The 18,636-nt window shown below is 48.2% G+C and overlaps 1 long non-coding RNA gene across 6 annotated transcripts in view; it reads right to left on the bottom strand.

The window, feature by feature from the left end:
- LOC146175339 (uncharacterized) overlaps positions 1-18,636 on the bottom strand; it is a 97,254-nt gene that overhangs the window by 69,032 nt on the left and 9,586 nt on the right. For 4 of the 6 annotated variants that reach the window (XR_014701368.1, XR_014701367.1, XR_014701366.1 and 1 more), the window contains one exon: positions 9,948-10,031. The exons of the other annotated variants lie outside the window; for them this stretch is intronic. This is a non-coding gene — a long non-coding RNA (uncharacterized LOC146175339). The remainder of the gene's footprint in view (positions 1-9,947; positions 10,032-18,636) is intronic. 6 annotated transcript variants of the gene reach the window in all.

Genomic DNA, 18,636 nt, shown 5'->3' on the forward strand with positions numbered 1-18,636 from the left:
GAAGCTGAGAGAAGCTGAGACCAGGAAACTAGTAGAAGCCTTCGTTCTTAACAGCATTATCTACTCTACACCATACGTCACCCTCACAGTTAGAGAAAGAGACGACCTGGATACACTAATTAGGCAGTCCTATAAAATAGCGCTTGACCTCCCTCATCATACCCCAAATGAAACACTACTAAAGTTAGGAATTCATAACACCTTAGCGGAAATGATGGAAGCACACCTCACCGCACAATACGAACGACTATCAACCTTAGCGGAAATGATGGAAGCACACCTCACCGCACTATACAAACGACTATCAAGCACTGAAACGGGACGTTTCATCCTAAAAAAAGCAGGAATACAATATGAAGGGACCCGTGCTCACACTTTGCCGATTCCAAGACACGTGCGCGAGCAAGTAATAGTGCGTCCTCTGCCTAAAAACATGCACCCAGAATACGATATGGACAGAAGAAGGGCTAGGGCACAAAAATTACACGAAAGATTTTCAGTACAGAAAGACACGGCGCATGTGGACGTGGCAGAACATGCGGACAGAGATGCCTTTTCCCTGCCAGTTGTCGATCATCGAGGTTCTCCCCTCGCATCGGCGACAATCAATAAAACAAAATTTCCGGAGGAGGCCGAAGAGGCTGCCATAGCTTTAGCCATTACCTCCACCACTGCCAAATACATCCTTAGCGACTCTAAAACCGCAATTCGAAATTTTGCAAAAGGAAGGGCCCACTCCGCAGCCATCAAAATCTTAACAAAAAATCTCCCATACCCGCCTTATCACATTGATCTGGGTCCCTGCCCATTCGGACCATCCTGGGAACGAGGCAGCGCACCAATTTGCCTCAAGATTCGTAGTTAACCGGGAGGTGCGCTGCCCTGAGCTCAGGTCGGCAAAAGGAGCGGATGACAACCTACAAAGAAATTACTACCCACTTCAAGAAAGAAAGACAAATCTTCCCAGAACCACATAGATCTCTAAGTAAAACACAACAAGTCACCTGGTGGCAGCTTCAAACAGACACTTTCTTTAATCCGTACATGTACTCCATATGGTTCCCAGAGCAGTTCAGCCCTGTCTGTTCTCTCTGTGGACATCAAAAGGCAGACACACCACACATCCCATACTCATGTAATCAAGACAAGCCATCACAGAGTCTGCAGCTCTCTGCCCAATCTCAGTGGGAGACCGTGCTACTCAGCTCTGACCCGGAGGTTCAACTCCGAGTCACGAAGCGGGCCGAAGAGGTCGCCGAACGACATCGTCGGTCGGCCACCTGGCGTCCGGCCTAGAAGAGGAGCCCACTGCGGGGACGGGAACGTCAACCCACCCCGCGCCTACGACCTCTTCTTTAATAAAGTTTACCTCCTCCTCCTCAAAATTAGACCAATCAGCTTACTATCTGTTACATATAAGGTGTTTACTAGCGTAATCGCAAAATCGCTAACAGAATTATGGCAACCTTAGACTTTAATCAAGCAAAAGATCAAGCAGGTTTTCGAAAATGTCATGTCCATGTCCATACCATCAATCAGGTAATAGAAAAATGCTACAGGGTTCGTACAGATTCAGAACAGGCAAATTCAAGGATATTCAAGGAATTTCAAGGCCCAGTTGGAGTATTTTCAAGGACTCAACACAATGCTACATGCAGCAGTTTTCAATATCAGGTACCAATTTTACTAAACAAAATCGAAAAAGAAACATTTCAAGGAACAGCTTGTATTGCACTAAGCCAACATAATAAAACCAGTATTGCACGAAGCCAAAATAATTAAAAAATGTTCAGTCTTGAAAAACACCCTGCAATGCATTGCACCAATGTCGAAGAGCAATCCATTCTGCAAAACTGCTAATGGCAACTTCAGGGGAGCTCTTGTCGCTTTTCCTGAATCTTCTCATTGAGGCTACACTGTTCCTCAGTCTTGCTTCGTGCAGCCTTCCTCAGGCTATTGGATCTGACAATTTACTTCAGATCATTAGCTGCATCTGCCTTTTCAGCATACGTATCTGCTGAAGCCAGTATGAAACCGGTGCAACAGCAAGCGGTGCAAGCCGGTGAAACCAGTGTGCAACAAAGTTCAGGGGAAAGTCTCCTGACTGGTAACTGCTGAGAAGTCTTCCCTCCTTGCAGAAGAACCATGGAAAAGCGCGCTCAGACTGGAGAGCAGACAGTCAACTCCCCACTTACTTGCTGTAACACCTGCCCTGTAGGCGTTGTGCATGGTGTGAAGGCCACAGGTCCCAATGTCCAGACATTGAACTTGGTATGCTTGATGCAGGTGCTCTTGGAAATTCTTGAGTAACTTAAGGTTAACATTGGGACCATCCATTGAAATCTAAAGAATTTTCTCAGGAGAGAAAGGCTCGAGTGCACTCAGCAGGTTTTCTTGGATGTCCTCGGATGTCGAGTGCCCCATAAACAACGAGGTATAGTACGAATTCCAAAACCAGATGTGGACATCCATTTGTTTCCGCTGGAGATAGTCGTTTGTGGACTCGTCGAAGAGTACCACGTAGTAATCACAATCTTTTATCTCCCGCTGCAAAGCAGATAAAAAGAAGGGCCTCAGACCATGGCACGTCACGTAGGCACATTTTTTCTCTCCGCAAGAACACGCTTTGGCCACGTCACTGTCCGGGAACAGACGCTGGAATAGCTGGCCTGCTTCCGATGAGGACCGATAAGAGAAATGCGATGTGACAACCTTCAAAGTCCACAGAATCTCTGCGTTCGTCACCAACTCGTGTACCTTGCAAGCATCTAGCTTTCCCGATTGCGAAGGAGGCGGGACTGCTGACTGTTGGCTCATACTTGGAACTAAATAATTTCGCACCGAGCTGTTGGCTGCAATCTTCATGACACCTGCATGCTTGGCACTCTTCATATGGCTCTTTAGCGCAGACTCACCAATGGCGGCAATATTGAAGGTCTTGCTGCAAGGCTTGCATCTTGCGCGGTGTTCACTCGTCGTATCTGGTGCAATCCAGCCTTTGTAAGCATTGTTGTGAAGCCATGCGCCTTGAAATTTGCATTTCCAAGGCATTTTCTTTGCAGTCGGATGCTTCAGCCGCAACAAGTCGGGTGCAGAACCGACGTAAAAGGGCAATGCCGTCAACCACCATAACAAAGCCCCAAAATCGGATTGGATTGCATCGGCTTAAGTTGGCTTCAGAGAGCGGCTCCAATGTGGCTAACCGTCGCACATAGTTGGCTATATTAGCACAAACTGATTTTTTACGCCTGAGACATAGATACTGAAACACCAATAGTGAAAATACAAATATTTTAACCGAATTTGTTTTTCTGATTAATAACCATTTGCATGCAGTACGCTAGGAATTCAAGGATTTTCAAGGAGCACCAAAAATTCCAGGATATTCAAGGGCTTTGAAAACGAAGCTTTCAAATTCAAGGGTTTTCAAGGTTTTCAAGGACCTGTGCGCACCCTGAGTTTGGGTTGTACTGGCCTGGGTACATGAAGGCAATCACGGTCGGATTTAGGAGAAAATGTGTTTGTAGTCGGTGCCAGGTAACTTCCTGGGCCTTCGTAAGGATTTGTGAAGAGGGGGATATGTGCACCTTTCCAGCCTAAAGTGGAGGGTAATAATGTCACGTCCTGACACACAGGGACACAACAGCAACAGATACCTCGGGTCAACAGGGCAGCGGCACAGTGCAGCACAACAGCAGCGTCGTCTTTTTCAAAGCGACCGAGTTTCTTCGGGCGCTACACTGCCTCCCTTCCGAAAGAAGCATCGTCTCGATGCTAAAAGAAAAACAACAACAAGAAAGCACCAGCAAAAACACGGTTAGTGTCTGCACGTGTTGTTTCGTGATAAAAGTGCAGCGGACAAAAAATTGAAGGGTTCTTCCAGGGTCGCACATATTACGGCTTAAGCCGGACAATATGAACAACTTCATGACATGAGGAAAGGCGTGACGATGGTCGGCTTCCGCTGGGAAGTACCTCGTAGTTGAGGTCACCGATGCAACGAATAACCGTGTAGGGTCTATGGGGGTTCATTCTCGCAGAGAATGCGCCACGGGGGGCTAGACGCTACAGTTGCCTTCTAGCCCCGACGTGCCAGCCCTAGCAGACAGAGCTGTGACCCCCAACCCGCGGTGCGAGAAATCGCCACTGCGGCAGGTTCGGGCCAGAGGGGACAAACACGAGTTGCGCACTCGAACGAGCTTTAACCTGTCCGAGTAATTATACACGGCCAATCAGCAGCATACAAATATAACTGCCGTGTAGCAAGGGAACGCCGCGTACGGGGGTGAACTAAAAACCACCTAATGGGGAAGCGTGTCAAGAAGGTGAGAGGAAGTCTCTCACCTGACACGGCTTCGCGCTCACATCCCGTTGTGGTAAGTGTCTACGGTCCGTGGGCGATTCTCGATGACGGCGGTGGTCTCCTCGGCGAAAATCATGAACCTCGTGCGTGCGCGCTCAACCACTGAAGAACCCCAGGGGAGTTGCGAGAGACGCGCTCGTCCCTCGGAACGGGAGAGGAGGTCTCCCGGTTACGCCGGCAGGAAAGAGGGAAAGCCGCGGCAACGTCGCCGCAGGAGACCGTGAGGCGGCGGGGGGTGGCCAGCGTGCCCTCTCCTCCGCCAACCTCTTTACCAGCGCACGTAATCACGCGTATTAATTACGCGCGCGCGTTATAATGGAGGAAGGGGATTGTGAATCCCCACAGCTCCAAAGTAGCGCTTCATAAATTTTTCCGAAAGGCCTTGACGGCGAACTGGTGTCCAAACCCAGACCTTATCCCCAGGTCTAAAATCAACGTCACGTCTCTGGAGCTTGTAGCGACAAGCATCGGTACGTTGTTGGTGCTGTATGTTGAGTCGTGCCAGTTGTCGAGCCTCCTCCGCGCGCTCGCATACTAGTCGAGCATCAGCGACGCCGTCAGGTGGTTCGTGCGGCAGCATAGCATCGAGCATTGTAGTGACCTTGCTGCCATGCACCAGTTGGAAAGGTGACATACAAGTTGTCTCCTGGACTGCAGTATTGTAAGCAAACGTAACATAAGGTAACACCTCGATGGTCGGCGTCCACGTACATGGCGGTCATATCAGCCATCGTCTTGTTCAGCCTCTCCATTAGCCCATTGGTTTGAGGATGATACGCAGTAGTTCGACGGTGGCTGGTACAGCTTAGACGCAGGATCTCTTGAAGAAGTTGTGCCAGAAATGCTGTACCCCGGTCAGTGATCAAAACTGCCGGTGTGCCATGCCGCAAGACAATACACTCAACGAGAAATTTGGCTGCCTCCGCAGCCATCGCAGACGTAACTGCCCGGGACTACGCATAGCGCGTCAGGTAGTCTGTCGCTATTATGTATTTGTTGCCGGACTGGGACATAGGAAATGGGCCAAGAAAATCTATTACGATTGTGTGGAACGAGGCACTCGGCGGTTCGACTGGCTGAAGAAGGCCCGCCGGACATGTGGGTAGCGTCTTCCGCCGTTGACACTCATGACAACTCTTGTGTACTGACGCACATACTTAGCGAGTTTGGGCCAGTAATACTTTTCCCGAATCCGTGAAATGTTTCGGCTGTAACCAAGGTGACCAGCTGTAGGGTCGTCATGGCAAGCTTCCGTGATCTCACACAGATCTTCCGGCACAAGAAGTTACAATGTCTGGCTGCTGTCAAAGTTCTTTTTGTATAGGACGCCTTTCCGAATTCTAAATGTGGGCAGGACACGCAGGAGGTACCACATCGTCATCTCCTTCAAGATGCGCCATTAGCTGGCCAAGCTATGGATCATGTATTTGTCGAACCAGCATATCTGCCGTGTTTAAGACCGCAATAAAGCTGTCAGTGTCATCATCGTCTCCTGGCGCCGGCTCCAGGGGGGCTCGAGACAAGCAGTCAGCATCATGATGCTTTCAGCCGGATTTATATTGTCACGTACACGGTGTTTAAGGATACCAAGGAGAGCAGGGGGGTAGCCCGGACACAACAGCAGCAAACAGCACAGACGCAAGCGCGCAAGCGACACTTCGTCTTCCTTCACTCCTCAGTCATGCACCACCTGGCAATGCTAGGTGGCATTACACCCCTTCCGAAAAAAGATTTAAAACAGAATGAGGACGGCAGGTAAGAACGGTGCGAAAAGCAAGAGTGGTCACAGCAGGTGGCCATACGTTATCGTTAGTAGTACGGCTTCAGCCGTACAATGTGCACAATGTCCGAGCTGGGCTTTCGATGTTTTAGTTGTGCGGCACCGTCTGAAATAACTTCATAACTGAGGTCACTCACATGACGCAACACTTTGTACGGCCCGAAATAGCGTGAAAGGAGTTTCTCTAACAAGCCTGGACGGCGAACTGGTGTCCATACCCAGACTTGGTCCCCAGGCATGTAGTCAACCTGGCGGTGCTGGAGGTTGTAACGGTGCACGTCAGAGGTCTGCTGCCACCCGATGTGCACACGGGCGAGCTGGCGGGCTTCCTCAGCGCGGATGGCATATTGCTGGACATCTGGTGAAAGGTGGTCATCATCTGGGCACGGGAGCATGGAGTCAAGCAGGCTCTGAACTTCGCGTCCGTAAACAAGTCGAAATGGTGTGAAGCGCGTTGTTTCTTGTAAGGCTGTATTATACGCAAATGTGACGTATGGCAGCACTTCGTCCCAGGTCTTGTGCTGCACATCGATGTACATTGACAACATGCCCGCAATCGTCTTATTAAATCTTTCTGTAAGACCATTGCTTTGTGGATGGTACGCTGTGGTCTTGTGATGGGTCGTGCAACTCAGCTCAAATATGCGGTGGATGAGCTGCGAAGTGAAAGCTGTCCCCGTCGGTAACGACGCATGAAGGGGCGCCATACCGCAAGACTATGCTGTACATGAAAAACTCGGCTACTTCGGAAGCTGTGGCATGAGGGATTGCATTTGTCTCAGCGTATCGAGTCAGGTAGTCAGTAGCGACTACTATCCATTTGTTTCCCGCCTGCGACAAAGGGAAAGGGCCAAGGAGATCCATGCCAATTTGGTCGAACGAAATATGTGGTGCTTTAACAGGCTTGAGAAATCTGGCAGGCTTCGGAGGCGGTGTTTTACAGCGCTGGCATTCGCGAAAGCTTCGTACATTGCATTTCAGAGCTGCGGAGAGTCCTGGCCAGTGATACATGTTGCGCACTCGAGCAAGCGTCCGTGAGCAACCAAAATGACCAGACCTAGGTTCGTCGTCGCAAGCAAGGAGAATATCCGCACAGAGCTCACATGGCACTACCAGAAGGTAAGCTCTGTCTTGACCCTGGGAGTTTCTTTTATACAAGACACCTTGCCGCATACATAAGGAACCAAGGTGCCGAGATAGGTGTTGAGGGAGGGTCGTATCACGCCCTTCCAGACAGTCGATGAGTGGAAGGATGTCTGGATCAGCTCTTCGTCGATCCCTGAGCTCAGATGCACTGAGGGCTCCAAAAAAGCCGCTACCATCATCGGCTGTAGCATCGCCAGTGTCAACGGGTGCTCGTGACAGCATGTCGACGTCTTCGTGTTTGCGGCCTGACTTATAAACAATAGTTATGTCAAACTCCTGAAGTCGTAAACTCCAGCGTGCAAGTCGTCCAGATGGGTCTCGCAGATTTGCCAGCCAGCACAAACAATGACGGTCCGTGAAGACTTTAAATGATCGGCCGTAAAGATGATGCTGATGCTGATGCGGCCATTCCCCTTTGTATCGGGGGATCACAAAGTTCTGGATCAGGCCAGGAGAAACGGGTAGAAAAAATTGAGGAGTGAGAGAAAATTCTATGCTAAATGTTCAGTCAAATAGTCCGAAGAAGTAAGAAAGAGAGAGAAAGAAGAAATTTAACAGGCTTCTCTGTTGCGCCACCAGTCCTCGAGGCGGCGCTTTGTCGTCTCCACTGCCCTCGTGATTACCCTAGTCTCTTCGGGTGGTGACTACTGCAGCTGAGGCTCTAAGAGAGCACTTCAGGTGAGGGTCAAAGGAAGTACCTTTGCAAGACAAACAGAACCACCTTTGCAGGCTGCGAGGTTCGAAACTGGGTTTGGGCCCACTGCGGAGGAGGGGCGCGCAGCGGGGTTTACGGAGCTTCTCCCAAACGCACACCCCTGGAAAAGTCGAGCGCCAGGCCGGGGGACGCTTGTACCCATTTTTACCGGTGGGTGTCCGGCGGTGGGAGAAAGATAGGGGGAGAAACTTCATAGTTGCCCACACGACCGCCTGGCATTCCTTTTCTGAAGTGGAGTAGTTCGTTTCGGCCCGAGAGAGAGTACGGCTAGCATAGGCTATTACTCGTTCAATCCCGTCTTGATGCTGAACAAAGGCCGCGCCAAGACCGATACTACTGGCATCAGTGTGCACCTCAGTGTCAGCCGCTTCATCGAAGTGCGCCAGAACAGGGGATATTTGAAGGCGCTCACGAAGCAAAGAGAAGGCCGTCTGCTGCTCAGAGTTCCACACAAAGGAGGTGTCCTTCCTTGTGAGGCGCCCGACCGAGCCCGCCTACGCTTTGTGGCTTTGGCGACAGGCGGCGTTGTCAGCGTTTTGCGCATCACCTATACCGTGTCGTCACTGCTCTTTGCTCTGCTGACTCCACGTCACAGTTGTTTGATGACGTCATGTTGTTTACCTATGTACACGTTTTCGTCACAGAGATGGCACTGTCAGTGGGTTTTGAAAAATGGAATCTTTGCCTGGCTTGTGTTTGAAATCAAATTAAAATATGTTCACGGCAAAATGAGACGTTGGGATTACTTGGGGAGCATCTGTATAACCAGGAAAACAACCGTGTTCCTTCCGACGCTTCAAAAATTGGTGTCTATACCCCTTTAATGAATAAAGCTGTCCTAATGTGTTTATGTAACTGTGTTTTCGCGTCCTCGTTTGGAAGTTGCTTGCACATGTGTAGCCTGTATAGGATGGCCCTTTCCACATTCGCGTGAGTAAGTCGTCTGAAAAAAGGTGCGCCTCGCACAGCTCCGACAGCGTGTTGTGAACCCCAAGGGGCAGGAATCTTTCCGTAGACGTGCTGTGCAAGAGTCCAAGGGCAGCCTTGTAAGCCTGTCGGATTAGGCCCTGTAGGGCCTCGACCTTCATTCTCTCCGCGAATTGCAGTTGCAGGTACAGGAGGGAGTAGACAATCCTGCTCAGTACAAAAGCCTGGACTAATCGACAGATATCTTATTCCAAAAGCAGTACTATGCCAGGTCTAACCGCTCGTCATGTAGTAGGTGGTCCGTGGACCCCCTACTCCTCGAGGATGAGAAGAAGAAAATGAAGAAGACGACGAAGGAAACGACGAAGATGAAGAAGAACAAGGAAATGGTTGACATATCGGAAAAGGCATGGTACCATCGGATAGAACGTCAAGGAAAGGTGTGCAAGTGACAAAATGGTTCATGTGGTTAAATAAATAATTAGAGCCAAATAAGTCAATCATACATCGAAATAGCCTGGAGGGGTAATGTCGATGTCCAAATGGAGTCACGTGGTACTCGACTTCCGGTGACTTAGGCCTGACTTCGGGTAGCGGGACATTTGAAATGCTTGAACGTGAACGAGCGGGAAAGGGCATGATTTGCGTGCACAAATGCGTGGAGAATGACTAAAAAGTGTGTAAGAATGGTAATCAACCAAATGCCGTCTGCGAAATTCCGAGGGCTCTGCAGAATCTTCAGTGCAGAGATGCAAAAGCCTGAGAATTGCTGCTGCACATGGTACATCGCGCCCCATTTGGTGAACACAACCAGCCTTCCGCCTGAACGCACTAAAGTTCAGCGGTATTTTAAATTGGTTTACAGGAAAGGAAAGGCGCAGTATCTGTCACTCACGGAATCCCGTTGACACCTCTCGCAGACAACCCAGCAATGCTGAAGCTTATGCATTTTTTCAGTGCAGACTCTGCAGTGATCTCGAAAAATTTTTCCACGAATGGGCTTGACAAGCTCATACCTCAGTGCGAACAGTATCCAGTTCCAAGCAGGCAGTTCCGTGAGGAGCCAGCATCTGTTGCCCGGGCCTCTGGACGAGCAGAGCCTGGAGAAGTCGAAGTGGTTTTATAATGAAAATTACAAAAACATTTTCCAAAGGTTCACCTCGGCTAAGCCTAAGGGACAAAGTGAAAGCTTTTATTAAGCCTGGTTTAGCTTGGCTATGCTTCAGTTGATACTTTATGGTATGGCTGCAATTATAGCCAAGCTAAAACAGGTTTAACTCTTAGTTTTCGCATTGTCAACTTAGGTTTAGCCTGAGTTAAACATTTGCCTAATATTTTTTTTTCTTTAGTTTCTTATCTCGTTTCTTTCCTACTGCATCAGGCTCAACGGCACATTTTGCAGAAATCAAAATAGTGCTTGTCTCCGACTTCCTGTTTCTTTTTCTTTCTATAGAATCTAGACGTGAGAGATCACAAGTTCATTTTACTGTGACCAGGCTATTAGTGTCTTAGGTCGAATTAAGCAAGGAGGAGTTAGTGCGGGAGTCTTTTCCTTAACCGTAAATAAGCTGTCCCGTTCTGCTCGGCAATGTAACTTCGTCGAAATCAGGATCATGCAGCAAAGCAATAGAGTTCTGGAAATTAATGGTTATGTTGCTGGCGTATACTGATCGTTTAAATCATTTCTATCACCAACATTCTCCATTTTGATATGACTGAAAGGGTGGCTAAACATACACTCGCAACATGCGTCATTGAAGACATCTTTGAAGGCCTTGAAACAGCTTACATCAAGTTCCTGTAGCTTGGGTGCCGTATCCGCAGGGCGAGACTCCACAAATATTTCCTTAACTCTAGTGTACTGCATCACTGCAATGTTCATGTGGCTGTCGCAGCTGTACACAACAATCAGAGCTTTTTACAATAAGGCATCGGACATTCAGGACAAAGTGCTGCAAAAAGCTCACGGAAATTCCTTAGTTTGGCCATCTATTTCGGAAATGCACTGAATCTTTCCGGTATGTGTTTGCGGAGAGGTAGGTGATAGACGTGTTGCGCAAGCACGTCCTGCTGACAGTAGGATGTGTTTGCGCTCAAACATGATGACAGGAGAAGAGCAGAGCGGGTTAAACTGGCGCTACAAAGCCTTTCACCTAACGTCCAATTATCCGCCGATAATAGAAGATAGTTATTTCCCCTTTTGTGGCAACAATCTTCGGCGCTCTTTACACATCAAACACCAGTCTCATCCGTACTGCAAGTATGAAACGGCCTGAAGCCGGAAATCTTTTCTGGGGGAGGAGGATGGGCAGACGGGAGTTATTGAAATACTGCTTTCAAGATTAGAGGATGCCTGCGCATTTAGCATTAACACAATACACTTCTCATACAAATCGATAAAACTGCATCGTTACTATTCAAAAAGGAGCTAAATGAATGTTTGCCAGCAAATTTGGGATACCTGTCATAAGAATTTTTGTTTTTTCATAGACATCATAAGCAAGCTTCAGAGCATCCGTGCACACCAGTCCATAAAAGATCTTTCTTCACTATCAAAAAATCTCCCAAAGGCTTTTCTTTTCGCTTCGTTGCAAGAATTTGTTTTTTTGGTCCAAACTGGTTTCCGTAAAGCACGCATTCTCCTCTTATGAAGGGCAAATTTGGCGCAGATAAGGTTTTCTTTGAAGCACAAATAGAATAGTTTCACTACAGTAAAACCTCGTTTCATTTTAAATGTAGTAAAGTCAAGTCCCCGACTCAGCGCCTATTCAATATAATGAATTTCACATCCGCATAAACCGTACCAGCTTATCACGGACGTATCAGTTAGCACGTACCACTTTCACTTTTCGTCGTACAATTCACGGCGGTAGTACCACCTCACAAAAGACTGTCTGACTAGCGTTGTGACAAACCTCCATAAACGCGACCGATGCAATACCAAGTTACATAGCCAATGACAAATCGGAGCCAAGTTAACCAAATGCAGTTGCAATGATGATGAGAATACAACAAGCGCCATCTTGCAGCGAGCGCACCAATCCAAGCCGTAAACTGACTGCGGCCTCCGAGCGCCGTGCCACCGGAGCCGATGCGCTGGTGCGATGGCTGAAAACAGCTCGGTCGAAAAACCTGCCAGTTAGCGGACCTCTCCTCGTTGAGAAAGCCCTGGTTTTCGCCTCGCAGCTCAACCATGACAACTTCGTGTGCAGCAATGGCTGGCTAGCCAGATTCAAAGCAAGGCACAGAATAAGCACGAAAACCGTAGCTGGAGAAAGCGCCGCGGCTGACACTGAAGGCGCAGAAGATTTGAAGAATGACCAGCTTGGACAAATTTTGGAAGACTATGTGCAGACGACATATTGTCACATTGCAAAAAAGGCGTGTGAAGGCGGCAGAGCCGGTAACACAGAGAGCCCGGTGTTGGCGAAGACCAGGGACGAACGGTGAGAGCGCGAAACGGGAACTTTGTCGTCTTCTGCTTCTCTTCCTTGTCTTCTTCACACCTGCAACATTAGCTCCCCCGGTGAGGAAGCATCAACCCGATGCTCGAGGCAAGTCATGGACTCACAGGGAGGGCGTCCTCGCGTGATAAGGTTTGAATGAACGACGTGGGCCATCTCTGGGCGTGCGGCACAACTTGATCGTGGGGCCTCGTGAGGAACAGCTTCGTAGTTGAGAGCGCCACCACGGCGCAGATTTCGGTTAGGACTGAAGTAGCGACGCAAGAGCTTTTCGATAAGTCCGCGTCGTCGAATCGGAGACCAAACATGGTCAAGATCACCCGTGTCATATTCAACCTCGTGATGCCGCAGGTTGTAGCGTCGCGCATCCTGCACCTGCTGCTCACGGGTCCGCAGCTTAGCGAGCTGGCGAGCTTCTTCGGCACGTTGCAAAAAGTATGCAACGTCATCATTGGGGTGGTCGTCGACATGGGGCAGCATAGCGTCGAGTGTTGTGGTGACTTGGCGACCGTAAACAAGGTTAAACGGCGTCATATTAGTCGTTTCTTGGATGGGTGTATTGTAGGCGAACGTTACGTAAGGTAGGACTGCATCCCACGTTTTGTGCTGAACGTCCACATACATTGAAAGCATATCGGCAAGCGTTCTGTTTAAACGTTCAGTTAATCCGTTTGTTTGGGGATGGTAGGAAGTAGTCCTGCAGTGACTTGTGTGACTAAAATCAAGAATATGCTGCATAAGCTCAGCAGAAAAGGCAGCACCTCGGTCCGTGATCACAACCCGGGGAGCACCGTGGCACAGGACGATTTGCAGTACAAAGAATTTTGCAACTTCTATAGGCGATGCGCAAAACGCCGACAACGCCGCCTGTCGCCAAAGCCGTAAAGCGTAGGCGGGCTCGGTCGGGCGCTGTTCATGTCTTCGTCTTCGTTGTCGTCTTTGGTCGTGGTTTAACTGATACTATAACGCCGCTGTCAATCTTTAGCAATGTCCGGGAAGAATTGCTGCGTAGTTAGTTTTTCGAACTCACATAAAACCTTGCCAGGAGCACGTTTGTATCAGTTTCCAGTTATGCTTCACGAGAACGACGGCGGCCGTGAATCGCGGCTGTTCGACACAGAAAGCAAGCAATCCCATCGAATAATATTTGTTCAGGCTAATGTCATTTTTTCGCAAGCTGCTACACGACCAAAGCTAACGCCATTTCCAAATTATGGTAACTGCGATTTAAATGCAAATGTTGGTGCGCCTTCAATATGTTGCGAAGATGACCGCGCTGTAAACGAAGGCAGCCTGATATTGAACTGATATTCATGTCTTGCATCCCTTGTAAACAACCTGTTGATTAGGACGATCAGTTACGAAGTTAGCGGCAGTGTCGGCGGCGTTTGTTTACAAAAGGACACGGAAGGTGCGTACGTCTGCGCTCGACTGCGAAAAGCGTATGAGTTTCAACAACATAAACTTTGCGCACTAAAGCAAGTGTCAAGAGCAACACATAAAATAGGCAGTATCTAGTGTACTGTCCGACGGCGCTTTTATAGAAGCTTCGAGTATTGCATACTCGATACTACAGCTGTATCGCATACTACAGCTCCGTTGACTCCCGTACGTTTTCGCAGATCGTTTACTCAGCGTATTAAGACCCGTCGAAAAATGCCCGAGCTTGGCCTCATCAAGAGAGCATACGGCAAACTCGTAACGCATGCCACATCGGATACCACGAGCTTACCGTAATGAGGCTGCCCGTGAAAGCGGCCAACGACAGCGCTCTTGCCGTGTGCTATCGGCCCTAGTCATCGCTATGCCTAAACGCCTAAACGGTTTCGCATCAAAGCCGTAGCTGGAAGCGCTTTAGAAATAGTAAGGTTCATATTCATAAAACTACCTTATAGTATCAGTTGAATTGTCTCACAAATTGTCTTACAGTAAAAGGAAGGAGTAACTTCGGCGACGCCTCAGCAGCAGAGCTAGAGAACAAAATCGGATGAGCTGCGTCACACCGGCGGCAGCTGCTAATGTGAGACGAAATTTGTTTGTATTGCGTTTATCACTTCCAAAATCTCGTTACATAACAGCGATCCTCAGTAAAAGAAAATTTTTTTAGATTCCTTCATCAAATTAAGCGCATATTATTTAAGATCAACAGACATGCTTTTCTGAAGGTGGCGAAAGAAATCTGCCGTGCCGGCGGCTCGGTGCCGACGGACCTCGGCAGACGAAGCGACCTGTTCCGCCCGCGCTGATTGCATTGGCTACGGGTTGGCTAGCAGCAATAGGTGCCAGTTTTTAGTGCGTTGCACTACTAGCCACAATCACGGATTTCGCCGGGGTCTATCCGAAGCCGCTCACTCTCTCTTTCTCTTCGTGAACTTGAAGCGGAGAAAGAGAAGGTGGCTACGTGCACGTCTCAGCATTGAGGAGGTGGAGCAGCCGCGGAGCTGTAGTAGAAGCTTCTCTCTTTCTCTGTCCATCCATCTCTCCGTGAACTGGAGAGGAGGAATTGAAAGTGGTGACGCCTACATCCCGCGATCTAACACTGAGGGGGCGGAGCGACAGCATGATGCACCCAGTTAGAAAGTAAGACGGTAAGAGATGGGCGTGTCAGTTGCGGACGTGGCGGCCGTCCCAGGGCAGCGTTGCACAAGCGTGTGTGCGTTTGCTTCACGTCGCAATGGACGAAGCCGGTCCATCTGGCATTGCGGCGCAGGTTCGCCGGGCTGGACGTGCTGAAGCACAACGATTACGAAGGCAGCGGGAACGTGAGTCTACTGAATCTGGTGTTGCAGCTAAACGATGCAAGAATTTAGAAGCACAAAGAACGAGGAAACATGCCGAGCGTGCTCACGAAACGGCTCAAGACACTGAGCGTCAGCGTGAAATGAATGCCAAAGCGAAGAGGAAGAAACGTGCGGTAGAAACTCCAGGGCAACGGGATGCTCGACTGCAAGCGAAGGCTGCTGCCAGAAATGTACACGCCGCTGAGAGGTTCTCGGGAAGATGCCTGAACATACGTCCCTTTCAAACCACTGCCCGGGTGCAACCGACCAAGGGCAGCGATCGGAATGTTTGGGCCTTAGGTTTGTGTGTTGTGTGTTTTGAAAGCACAACCGCCGGCGCTGTTTGTCTTTGTGACTGCTGGTCACCTCTTGCGTGAGCTGAGGGAAGATTTTGGAGAGAGTGTAAATCGCTGAAGTGTATGCATGAAAGGTATAGCGGGGATAAGCGGTGCTATGCGCCTAGTTCATATTTAATTAACTATTCAAATAGGCCATATTTTTGTTTCTTTTTTTTACGATGCTATTTGGCATATTTCACATAGATGACTGGGTGCAAAATTATAGGAGCACAGTATAGGGACCGGACAGCTGTACGGGTGGCGCCGCCTCTCGGCGACATCGCTCAAACACCGGAATGCGCCGGCCCCGGCCGGCGCATTGCCAGCGCATTGGAGCGTACTGTTTGTCATTGGCTTGTGTGGAAATTGGAAATCCCAAGGTTTAGATGGCGTTGTGCGTGAACATACTATCCTCAAGAGAACAGAAAGTTGGGCTAGTTTTGAGAATATGTTCAGTGAACATGTTCAGTGAAATGAAGTCTGGCCAAACAAGGCTGGCGAAACGTGTTGCGTTGTTGGCTCCACTGGCAGCTACGCAAACTCGTCAGACGTTTTTAAGTCGATTCATTTCTACGGGTTTCCACAGAAGCATGAGTGGCGGGTGACCTAAGCATGGTTCTTTGAAAGGCAAAGGCACGAATCTACGTATTTGGTTACTGTGTGGTCGTGGAAAGTGCCGAAGTTTTAAAATTCCGCTTGCTACCGGATGCTCTGTGCCTTCTGCTCCCCAGGAGTGACGGCATGAGAGTCTCGGAGTCGAAGCCGCACTCCTTCATATGTAGTCACTTTATTGACAATTGGAAATCGAAATAACTCTACAACGTAAGTTACAACGCTAGCATTTCCCCGCCTGTGTACAAGAAAACCCCAGCACGGAAAAAGAAAAGGCAGCTCCACCATCGTCGTTCGGGCTGCGTTACGATCTTCAGTGATGGGCAGAGACAATGTTTGTGCAGATACTTTCGCTGAAATAGTAAAGATAATTTACTTTTTTCTCTTAACAGAAAGAGCAGATAGGAGACATGAACAATTCCTATTACCATGATCTTGTCATTTTTCCTCTTTTCGTTTGTCAACCAACTTTTCGTTTGTCAACCTCTTTTCGTTTGTCCATTTTGCCTAATAAAATCACTCATTTCACAGCTCAATCAATACCGCATGGTCACAAAATCTGCTATCGCCTTCATATAAAAGTCAAACAAGAAAAAAAAAATACAATTTAATGTGTGCAAACGAGCATAAACGTAGCATTTTTTTTTTAATTTTGAAGGCCGTGTAGCAGTATTTTTTTTTTGCATTCACGTTGCACCTGACACGGCTTTACGTATTTTCTCAGTAGCATCCATTTCCTGGCCCGCCTAAATACATGTGTTGCTCATCAGCGTTTTAGTGAACATGAGATTTCCTGATTGTGGCGTAGTATGACAAGACCGTTTTACTCAGAAATTGCTTCTATGGCCAATGTAAACAGATTTAGCAGCAGTCCGGCAAGCTGTAGTGACAAAGTTGTAAAAGGAATGGCTTTCAGTTATCCGGATTCCTTTGCGTGCAAATAGAAAACTACATACATGGTCGTGTCCCCTCACATTCATCAGGTATCGAGGTCAGCTAGGTATCGGCCCCGCAAGTTCGTGGTACGCTGAGAAAGTAGACCACCTTAGCGAACGAGCCATCAGAGGGATTCATTTAACAATAGGACGCTCTCTTAGTGGTCGGTGTCTTATCTTACAACACATCACACTGTGTTTTTTTCTTCGATTGTATTTAACAGTTTGACAGTATATTGGACTATTGCCATCAGATGTTCAAGGCAGGTGCAGTCAATCGCATTGAACTTCCTGCGCTGAGAAAACGCTAGCAGGAAATTTAATTTTTTTTTCTTTTCACAACCTCGGCAGCATGTCAGGAGAAAGACATGTATAGTATAATATTTTCTAAGTCAATTATATGTAGCAGCTCTGACGTGTTCAACAAGAGCATTGTCGTATATGTAAAAGTGATGCTGAGGTGGTATTACTCATTTGGCTTATATATTATGATTAAGTTTGATAGTCTTAAGGCCGGGTTCAGTGAGCTATTGTAGCGTAATTGTACAGGACGTCCTGGAAGTATATGTGTGTTTGCTATTCCAACCATAAATAGGATCCTACTTTTGTCTTGCTTGTTTATTTTTCTCCTTTCACAGCTCTCGTTGGAATGTTGAAACTGGAATGTCATTTGCTATTATTTTACTCTGAATCGTTTGAGCCTAGCTATTACCAAAAAAGACAGGTGCAGCATATTTTTCATTTTACATGAACGCTGACCATTACAACTGCCACTACTACGGCGCCACGGCTACACGGCTCGGCGGTATTTGATCTTCAGGCAGGTTTCGACTAGACCTAATATAAGATGGATGCACAGTGCAAGCGCAATTCCAGTCTTCGAAGTCGCCTTAACAAGTGCCTAACGAAGGTGTTCCTAGCGCATGGTGAAATCACACGCGCGGCATTTTCGAGTATATAACAGAAATAACATGCGCCGGGCGGTTTCAAAAAAAAAAAAAAAGAACACGCACGCCCTGCCGAGAACGGCCCTTTTATTTTTCAAGATTTCCCGGTCAAACAATACTCCTTGCGATTATTCAACGCAGCTCAAAGCTCTCAAAGCCACACCGCAACACGATGGATAGGAACAGGCTCAAAAATGCCTCGCAGAACGGAAAGGACTGCGCCGCTCAGCTGCCTCGGCATTCCGCTGTTTCGGCACTCCGCCGCGGGCGGCGCTGTTCCACCGAGGCGACGGCGGCGCCATACAACGGGCACCCGGTCCCTATAGTACTTAATGCAGGTTGCACTTTTGTAGTTTATTTTGGGTGTATCTTCTCACCAATTCTCTGCTGTCGAGATAACACAATTTCTCGTTGATCGCATTTGGTAGAGTACCTCAAACTAAATAGATTCCTAATTTCGTTTTCATCGAATGTCATTATATTTTCTCGTGTAGCAGCAAACAAATATGATTTTGAACGAATGTCATTTGATGGAATTGGCATTAAATGTGCCGTGTGGCGGGGCTGAGTGATAACTATGTTTTATGTGTTTTCCGCTTGTCATTGCACCTTCGGTGAACACTTTTTGT

Source organism: Amblyomma maculatum, chromosome 10 (assembly GCF_055883805.1).
Source record: "Amblyomma maculatum isolate TAMU_Amacu chromosome 10, ASM5588380v1, whole genome shotgun sequence".
NCBI lineage: Eukaryota > Metazoa > Arthropoda > Arachnida > Ixodida > Ixodidae > Amblyomma > Amblyomma maculatum.